Source organism: Sinocyclocheilus anshuiensis, unplaced genomic scaffold, assembly GCF_001515605.1.
Source record: "Sinocyclocheilus anshuiensis isolate Anshui unplaced genomic scaffold, SAMN03320099.WGS_v1.1 scaffold617, whole genome shotgun sequence".
Lineage (NCBI taxonomy): Eukaryota > Metazoa > Chordata > Actinopteri > Cypriniformes > Cyprinidae > Sinocyclocheilus > Sinocyclocheilus anshuiensis.
This window is the reverse complement of record NW_015539890.1, coordinates 932177-941786: the sequence shown is the minus strand read 5'-3', so window position 1 is coordinate 941786 and position 9610 is coordinate 932177. Positions and strand designations below refer to the sequence as shown.

Below are 9610 nucleotides of genomic sequence, written 5' to 3'. Positions count from 1 at the left end.
GCGCGGTAAGATTTCTCTCTTTTACCATTTTTTTTTCTGATGTCTGAGTGTAGTTATGACTCATGGGAAACGTCTCAGGTTACTTATGTAACCATGGTTCCCTGAGTAGGGAACGAGACACTGCGTCCTCTAGGTTTCTTGCCATGCTGTGGACGCAAGCTTCAGAAGAAAGAAGTGAATGATGTGTGCTCCCGGTGCCTATTTATACTATAGTCGCACCGGTAGTGACCTCATGGCTATCGCCGGCCAACGAGTTGGTGTTTTTTCAATGTATGCTTCAGACACGGGTCACGACGAGGCGTTCCCCCATAGCGACCCCTAGAGGACGCAGTGTCTCGTTCCCTACTCAGGGAACCATGGTTACATAAGTAACCTGAGACGTTTCCCATGAGTCATAACTACACTCAGACATCAGAAAAAAAAATGGTAAAAGAGAGAAATCTTACCGCGAATATAAAATCAACTGAAGATCACATACCCACGCATGCGGCTTCAAATCATTTGCGCTTTTCCGCACTGACGCAAAACTCTACAGAAACAGTCACTTTATTAATAATACATGATCGCTATAGGCACAAAGAGCCAGCGGTTTCCCGTTAACCTTTAAATCCAGGTCCACACCTAGCAGGGCGGAGAGTCCCGTCAACGAGCGCAGGAAGCCGTGCAGACTGTTTGAGTTCCTCACCTGCGCGCAATACTGTGCAATCAGACGGAACGCGCTCGAGACACAGTTCATCAATCACCTGCCGTTGAGTTTGTGTAGAAGACAAAGGTTAACAACGATTTCATAATGGAGTGCTTTGAAATAGGTTGTTTTAGGATATGGAAATATGAGTGTTTGAATTCATCAGGAGATGTGTTGATTTATTTAATGATATTTGTAGGGCTTTATGGCTTATGGTCACTATAATAAGCATTCATGCAGATACCTCTGCAGGTAAGCCATGCTGTGCGTTCACTATTTTGTGTCAAGTCATGTAAATCATTACTTAATGGATACATTTCTTGATTGCAGATGGAATCCAAGCTGAATGTCTTGGAAATAGGGTACAGTTTATCCTCCCTGGTTCTTTGAGTGCAGGAGGTCCTTTAGAGCTTTATGCAGTCAGTAAGTTAATCATCCCTTTGTTCATGACCCAATGAGTTTAATACACCCAGGAATCAGTTCAGACCTAATCTGGGCATTTCAGATGACACACAGACAGTCCTTCTCACACCTCACCTGGCGGCTCAATGTGGCTATACACAGAAATCTGATCCTTGGGGGAATACGATAGTGTCAGCTTCCCTACAGAGTTGTAATGCCGAGAACCAGGTTTGTGTCTTTATAAATTAAGCATTTCTTTAACCAGCTCTAGTTCTGGAGCTATAGTTTATTATGTAAATAATTAAGAAAATATGAAAGTTGAAATGTGGGAGTGGATGTTTAAGAAGGAAATTGTTTTATCCATTTTTCCAATAGGGTGACAAGGAATTTAGAGTAGCCATGCAAGTTAAACCGTATGAATTCCCCACGCTATCTGAGAAAGTCCATGAAGTGTTCAAGTTCTGCAGTCACACCATGACTTCACGTGAGATTTTGTGTGAGACAAACTTTATGGAGGCAAGTAACTTCTTTTCTTAAATATGTACATTTTTAACTTTCGATTAAAATGAGGACATTTCCGACATTATGTGGAGGTTATGCATCAAGTTTGACCAGTGGCAGCTGGATAGTTTATAAAACTCTTAGCTGCTAAATTGAGGAATTTCTTATCTAATTGGATAATGATCTAAGACTAGTAATCTAATGTGTCAATGGAAATGCAGTACTTGTGTTATTGCTACCTGCCTGTGCATGCTTATGTTCTGTCAGGTATCCGTAAGAAACGCGATGCCAGAAATCAAGACAGCACCAGTACAACAGCTGGTATGTATAATAATCTTTTTAGGGGTACTTCAGTAAGCTGCTGGTGTCCCACACCATTTATACTACATGAATGATGTCTAAAATTGTGTGTTTTTAAGGAGTGTGTGCTGTTACTATTGCAAGCAATCGCACTGGAAGATCTTTGCCTGTAAAATAAAATAAGTTTCAAAAATCTCATAAGTTTTATTTTTGGCAAATGTAAAAGCCCTTTTATACTAAAATTGGGTAGTATGGTTAAATTACATCATTGATGGTCAGCAGCAATGGTTAATACAATGGGATTAAATACATAAAGGATTTTTGTTTACTTTAATTATTGTGGGTTTTTGTAATATTCTGAGTTTGCTTTTCACTGTTTGTATAAATTTTTGTGCAAGTGAGATGAGTCAATGTATGTTCACATTCAGTTTACAACTGCAGTAACCATCATGTTCACACAGCGCGCACACCGCCTCTGTACTTACTCCTGATTTCTCTGAACATAAGTACAGGAGAGCTGTTAGTCAACAGAGGGGAAAAAGTAACTGCCATTACTTATTTGAAAGTTTTTTTTTTTTAACTAAAAAGTAATGTGACTTTACTAGTTACTTGAAAAAAGTAATCTGATTACATAACTTGTTACTTGTAACTACCCCAACACAGGTAGTATATCTATTTTTCATTGGTATTCGTGAAATGGTATGTCAGAAATACCCGGGTGGTTTACTACAACTGCCAATATTTTTGAGTGTGCATCCAATGATTTACTATCCCATGATGCCATGGGAGTGAAGTCTTGAATGGCAGTGAAGCATAGCAACTAGGTCACATGGTAGATGTAATATAGTATATGTATAATATACTAATAATATATATGTAATAGTATTTTTTTTTTAAAGTGAGTTCCTTGTAAAGTACTCCGATGCTATGCAATTACAAAAGCAGCTATAGACTGAAGGGAAGTTCCCACAATAGGGAATGGGGGTGAGATCCTATTTTGGCCTAGCAACCACTAAAAACTCCCTAGAAACTATATAACAATGCACTAAAAGACCCCCAACACTTTGCCAACCATATAGCAATATCTTGGCAACTACCCTAGCATTGCATGTGCAAGTACCACTTACATTGTATTTTATATATTTTTTTTTTTTCAGAAATAGTAAGTGGGTCTTCTACATTTTCACATTCTCCATAGATAATTTCATGATTTTCTTTGACACAGAATCTTCTGTTGTTCCTTTTTAACAGCCCACAGTTATACCTAACTTACAACTCTGGAAAATCCTACTGTACACCCCCAAAGAGAAGTGTTTTGATAAAGAGACCCTACAAGTGATGGGCTACAATGTTCAGAGTTCTCCAACACGACTGGTTATGCGAAGCCTACAACATGGTCGAAAACCTTTGTCCAAAATGTATGAACGGTTTCATGTGCCAGCATATATGGCGCTTTAATTTCTCTGTAGTGCCTGAAGTATTTTTCCTTGTTAGGTTGACGATGTTGATATGATGGTGTTCAAATCAGTGGTCTTGTTCCAAGACCGCTGGATGATGGCTATAGTCGAGTCGGCAGCTGCCTGTCCAATCAGTGAGATTTCATTCACACACTTGTTATTTTGCCATTTTGGTGTTCTACATCTCATATTGCACTCTGATTTGACTTCAGATGGAGCTTCAGTTGTTGGTCAGATGATTTATTGGCAAGTTCCTCTGCACATAACTCCTTTGGTGTCCTCGGAAGTGGAAATCCTGGAGGTGCACATGGGCTTCGATGGCAGAAGGCTCACACCTGATGAGATGGAAAGCCGTAACTATGCCGTGACCTTCAAAGAGTCCCATGTAGTTGTTGAGATTCCTATTGGGGCTGCTGATGGATACTACAAGGTTGAGTTGTCAACTATGTTTTCTGTTTTCCATTTAACTTGAAAGTAATGACTAAGACCTTTTTTGTTAATTACAGAGTCTCGTTCTTGAGGACCAGTACCATATCAGTTACACCATAGAACCCATGCTTGAGTTGCTGTGGAAGGAGGGCCAGGAGAAGACCTCGTATAAGGTCTTGTTCCACATCACCACTCCTTTGACACCATGGCCACCCCAAGTTACAGACTGTGAGTGTTGAATAGCATGCGTTAACGCGTTAATGTTGACAGCCCTATATATATATATATATATATATATACAGTATATATATGTATGTATATACTGTATGTGTGTGTGTGTAGAGAGAGAGATTTTTTTGTTCCAAGAGAATTGTTTTTATGTGATCAGACACTCAACCCGAGCAGATGGTATTTGATGTATTGCTGGGTTACTTCCTACCTGATGTGGAGCTGTTGAATATCACCTTTGGCTCTGAATTACTCACATTCTCTGAGATCATTATTCAAGGCATTAACCTGCAAGAGCACAGCTTTCCAAATGACACCAAATATTTTGCTCTCCAGGTTTCCTTCTCTGAACCTTATGTCCAAATAAAGGTATGCATTTCACTTTTGTCTATGCAGCTGTTATCCCAGCTCATGTGATTTGCCTTGTCTTAAAATGGTTTAATCTGTAATGCAGATGTTTCACCCTGATTTAAGAACCTACATACTTGATTTGGTCTTTGGTTTCGTCATCTTGCCTGAACATACAGCATTTTCACACTCCGTTGTACTAGAAGCTTCTTTAGCTGACATTGGTAAGACCTTTAGACTGAAAAAGACCTTTTAAGAAAAAGAGTGGAGCAAGGTCCTGCTCCTGCAGATCTCCCTTTGTGCCAAGGGGTCAAGTTTTGACTAGCTTGTGTGATCCAGGTAGTATATAAAAACAACATCGTGGTAATAGTGCCTTATTATGGTTTCATCAGCCAATCAGCATTGTCTGATGGTTAATTTTTTGTTAACCATTGTCTGGGGGGTGGGGGACTACAGTAAACTATGCAGATCAAGGCAGATCTCTAGGAGCAGAATTGTGCATAACTGGGATGTGCTGATATTTACCTTTTGTGTCCTTTTTCTGCAGTCCTTCCACATGTAGAGGGAAGTTGCAGTGAGGACAGCTTCAACATTTGTCATATATGGGAGTTCCCAAATAAAGATCCATCTGGGACATTTGGAGCTGAATAATAAGATTTTACAGCAGTATGAGCATCATTCAAATGAAACTCATTTTGAAATCATTGTGCCATTCCTAGCACCAGTTGTGGCTTTTGAGGTATTCTTCAGATTTCCTGGGTTGCACTAGTGATTAGTAATGCTTACGACAGCACAGTTTACCAGTCATAAGTGATGCCCACACATATACAAAGGGATAGTTGACCCAAAAATGTAATTGAATAATTTGAGTTGTTTCAAAGCCACATGCTGCTTTTTTTCTGTGAAACACAAAAGTATAAGTTTTCTAATAATCTCTATGGACCATTGGCTACCACCTTCTTAATTCCCCTGACTGTTTTTATACCTTTATTTTTTAAAGTCTGTTCAGTTGGCTGGAATCATGGGAATAATTGATGTGGAAATTTACGATTCCTTGAATAACTGGAGATTCAGAGAGTTCTCCCTTGCCTGCCCCTTTTTTATAATATTGTCAGGTTGGTTTGTATTTTACGTCGTGATGATGTCTTGTTGCTATTTTACGATTGTGAGTTTCTATGTTGTTGTGCCAGAGTGTTTTTCTAATGGAACAATAACTGTGGTGCTTCCCAAACTGGAATCGGCCCCACATCTTCTTCCCGGTGAACTCTCTCTTAGAGACCCGTCCTGCAAACGCTCCTACAGTCAAGACTACTACGCTTATTTTCACTTTGGTGTCACCACTTGTGGAACCACGCGAAAGATACAAAGGTGCTCGCATCAAATATTCACACAACTTTTATGTAATAAGGCGATTCATTAACTCTTTAGCTTGTTCAGTTTGTTGAGGATACCATGATATACGTGAATGAAGTCACCTGGAAGAGAGATGTACCTTTGCCAGAGACAGTACTCCCTGATCAGGAATACAGGTTAGCCAGGTTAAGGTTTTGTTTTGTTTTTTTCTTCTTTAAACAATGCATGCCTCACAAAGCTTTGTCCATTGAAACAAGCATGTAGTGTTTAAACCTTTAAAGGGTTAGTTCACCCAAAAATGAAAATTAGCCCATAAATTACTCACCCTCAAGTCATTCTAGGTGTATATGACTTTCTTCTTTCAGACGAATCCAGTCGGAGTTATATTAAAAATTGTCTTTGATCTTTCAAGCTGTTTAATGCCACTCAGCGGGTGTTGCATGCATCAGTCCAAAAGAAGCTAAATAAAAAGCGGCCATCCATAAAAATAAAAAAAAGTGTCTCACACAGAACCGGGGAGTGAACAAAGTCTTTTAATTACATTGATAAGCCAGGGTTGCAGCAACTTTTTGTGAAAAGTAACTAGATACTAACTTAAGACAAATGCCTGTTAGTCTGAGCAATGCATGGTATAATTTGAGATTTTTTTTTTCTTTCCCCCTTCTAGATATGGTTTACCGGCTCTTTTATTATGATGGCGACTACCCTGTTTTAAAGTTTCTGAAACAGCCTCTATATTTTGAGGTGGGTATGGATCACTCCAAGGACTCCAGGGTAGCAGTAGTACTGGAAAACTGTTGGGCAACACTATCCAAGGACAAAGAATCCAAACCTAGATGGGATTTGATTGTTGATGGGTATGTTTGAAACATTGTATGCATTTGTGGAACATTTCTACTTGATGCATGTTCTAATTCTTCATCTCAAACCAGATGTGCCAATCCTAAAGACCCTGAACAGACCATCTTCCATCCTGTAATCGCAGATGACAGAGTGGACATCCCAGATCACTTCAAAAGATTTGAAGTTAAAACATTTGCTTTCAATGAGTATGATGAGAGTTCTGAAAATGAGGATGCCACCTTGGCCAGAAGGGTAAGTTGAAAGGTTTCCAGAATACAAATTCTGTATAAAACTGTATTGTGTACTGTATTTTCATGTATTGTGGCTTGAACTGATAACCCTTTAACAGTTCATTTACTTTGCAAATTTAGGTTTTTGTCCATTGTGACATCATTATTTGATGTCATGTCCAGGACACTGCTGATGGACGTTGCTACAAAGGGTGTCCAGAAGCTCAGAATCCGGATGGGAGCAGTTCGAATAGAGGTAACCATTTCAATTCAGTCGGGTGAAAGTGCAGTTTCTCATCTGTGACCGGTCTTACTATTCCACAGTTCGCAGAAGTTCAGGCTTTTCAGAGGAAGCCCTGCAGCATGTGTCTATAGGCCCCATTCTGTTGATATGAACCTGTAAGTTTAAGATTTCCAAATTATCTCAGGAAATGTACTTGAGTAATTCTGAAGGCATCAACACAAGGAGACTTCTGCTTTTGTACACCACTTGCTGCAACATGGAACTCGAATTATGTCATATATCTGATGCAGACGATGATGATGTGAACCTGTGGACATTCTGCGTTGAATAACACCTGCCTTGTGGATTTTCCATGAATAGATAGATGTCTGTAACCGACATCTCTCCATTGCAATTACTTAATGTAGATGCTGGGATTGTCCAAAAGATGGCGTCTCAAGTGCAATAAAGCGTTTTAGCCCAATCGACTGAGTGGAAGTTTATCATCTATTTCAGAACATATACCACATAACAAAATAAGAATGCAGTTATGGGAATTATATATGTGACTGTTAAAAGCAGTTTAATGTATGCATATAGTGTGTTTTTCTGGACCATTTATATCAAAACAGATGATGTAAAATAAATGGTGAAAATCATTGATTTGAATCCCCATGTTTTTGGATGAATTTCAGATCATTCTGATAAATTAAAAATCTGAAATGAGTGAAACTCTTCAGAGAAACTCTATTGTGAACAGGCAAGTTGGAGGTCTGTTACAGGTTGAGCAGTGTTTAAACAATCATCTCAGCATGTTTTTTTTTATTTTTTATGTATTGGCCCCCCGGTATGCTAACTGAATACTATTTAAAATAATTATAGTTGGCAGTTGTGCTGCACAAGAAATATTATGACCTTTTATTCTATTTCCTTTTTACTGTAATAATAGAAAACAATGCATTGATTCATTTGTAATGTAAGGTTCAGGAACCATCACTTTCAAATTGATTCTGCACAAAATGAAAGTGCACATTTCTTTCTTTTTTTTCTTTTTTTTTTTTTTTTTTTTAAACAAATGTGATACAGCTTTTTCCATATAATGACTGTTTATAGTGACGGACTGTCAATCTCTAAAAAGTGCAATCAATAAGAATTATTTGAAATACAAATACAGTGTACCACTCCTGTGGATTTTTTCCCCTCTGCCATCACAAATAGTTACTGTAGAACAGTGAACTGAACCGTGTAGATATGAACAGTGCAAACTTTACATATGTGAGGCCAGCGTATGACCTTTCTGCATGAAGATAATAGATGACTCTTTATTAAATGTTATAATAGCAAACATATTCTACTCAATGGAAAGAATGTTGACATTATTGAATGTGAAACCTGGAAAATACAGTGTAAGACTGTGGCCAAACTGGTTCCTTACAGAATTTGTCTGCCACAAAAATAAATTAATCCTGTATTGAATATTTAGTTTTCTTTTAAATAAATAAAGATTTGTTTATAAAGTGTAGCTTGTTAGCAAAGTACCAACTGAACAAAATGTGATAATGTGCTTTCTGAAAAGCAAAAGTAGAGTTTAGTAGAGTACTAGACTAGGATGGTGGAAATCAGTAGTTGCAGTAAAAATTTAATTAAAAAATAAGTTTTCTATATGTAATATATAGTATATATTTTATAAATATATTATTTAATTAAATTAATGTTTCTTGCAAAAATATTTTGTCAGAATGTTTGGCTACTTTTGAATGGCCTTCAATAGGAAACCCTCATTTTGCCCCTATAATGGCGTAGTTATGGCATTGACCAGCAGGGGCAAACTGGACCATGCAAACCAGCCAGACTTTGACGTTCTTGGCAGAGATTGTAGACATGCATTATTTCCTCAGGATTTCCATTCTGAAAAAATTGCATATATCACATTCACACCAGTCAGGCTATAGCTGGTGTTTAAACTCATGTTTACATAAAAAAAAAAAAAATTAAAAAAAACACATAGAAGCTGCTGGCAAAATCAGACCTTTCATTGGTTAGCTCCACATACCATGATGCTGAAGAGTGTGAGGACCTTGTTGCTGATGTTTGATGAATTGTACCCTAACCGTTTTTTTTTTTTTTTTTTTTACAAAATCCTGCCTTGGGTCCTAGAGCACTGAAACTGCTGAGTGGTAATTACTCTAAGATGCTATTTTGCTTGCAAAACTTATTTAATTCAGTGTGCGTCTTTGTAAGCCCTGCTCAAGAGTTCAGTTGCATGTATAGGATTTTCCTTTTTTTTTTTTTTTTTTTACAGAATCCTATTAAACACAATACATCATTTGAAATGTGGTGGAAATGTGTATATACCATGTGGGACATGGTCAAATTGAACTAGTGTGATTGTTCAGAATGGTTCAAGAGAGTTCACAGCACCAAAAGTGATCACACTGGTTAACTTATGTTCACATATCTCGAGATGTTTATACAATGGCCAGTCTCCACTAGATGGCATTATATAATGTGCGCAGCTCTGTGTCCAAGTTTGGAAGAGAAGAATGAACTGTGCGTGAGTGCTATCTGTCCAAGAACAACATAACACACTGCTGCCAGGAAACAGATATAC

The 9610-nt window shown here is 38.0% G+C and overlaps 2 pseudogenes; one reads left to right on the top strand and one right to left on the bottom strand.

Moving 5' to 3' along the window:
• Nucleotides 1–607, bottom strand: part of LOC107685768 (potassium voltage-gated channel subfamily S member 3-like) — a 6042-nt pseudogene extending 5435 nt beyond the window's left edge.
• Nucleotides 608–865: 258 nt separating this feature from the next.
• Nucleotides 866–7474, top strand: LOC107685782 (uncharacterized; annotated as a pseudogene).
• Nucleotides 7475–9610: the final 2136 nt, after the last annotated feature.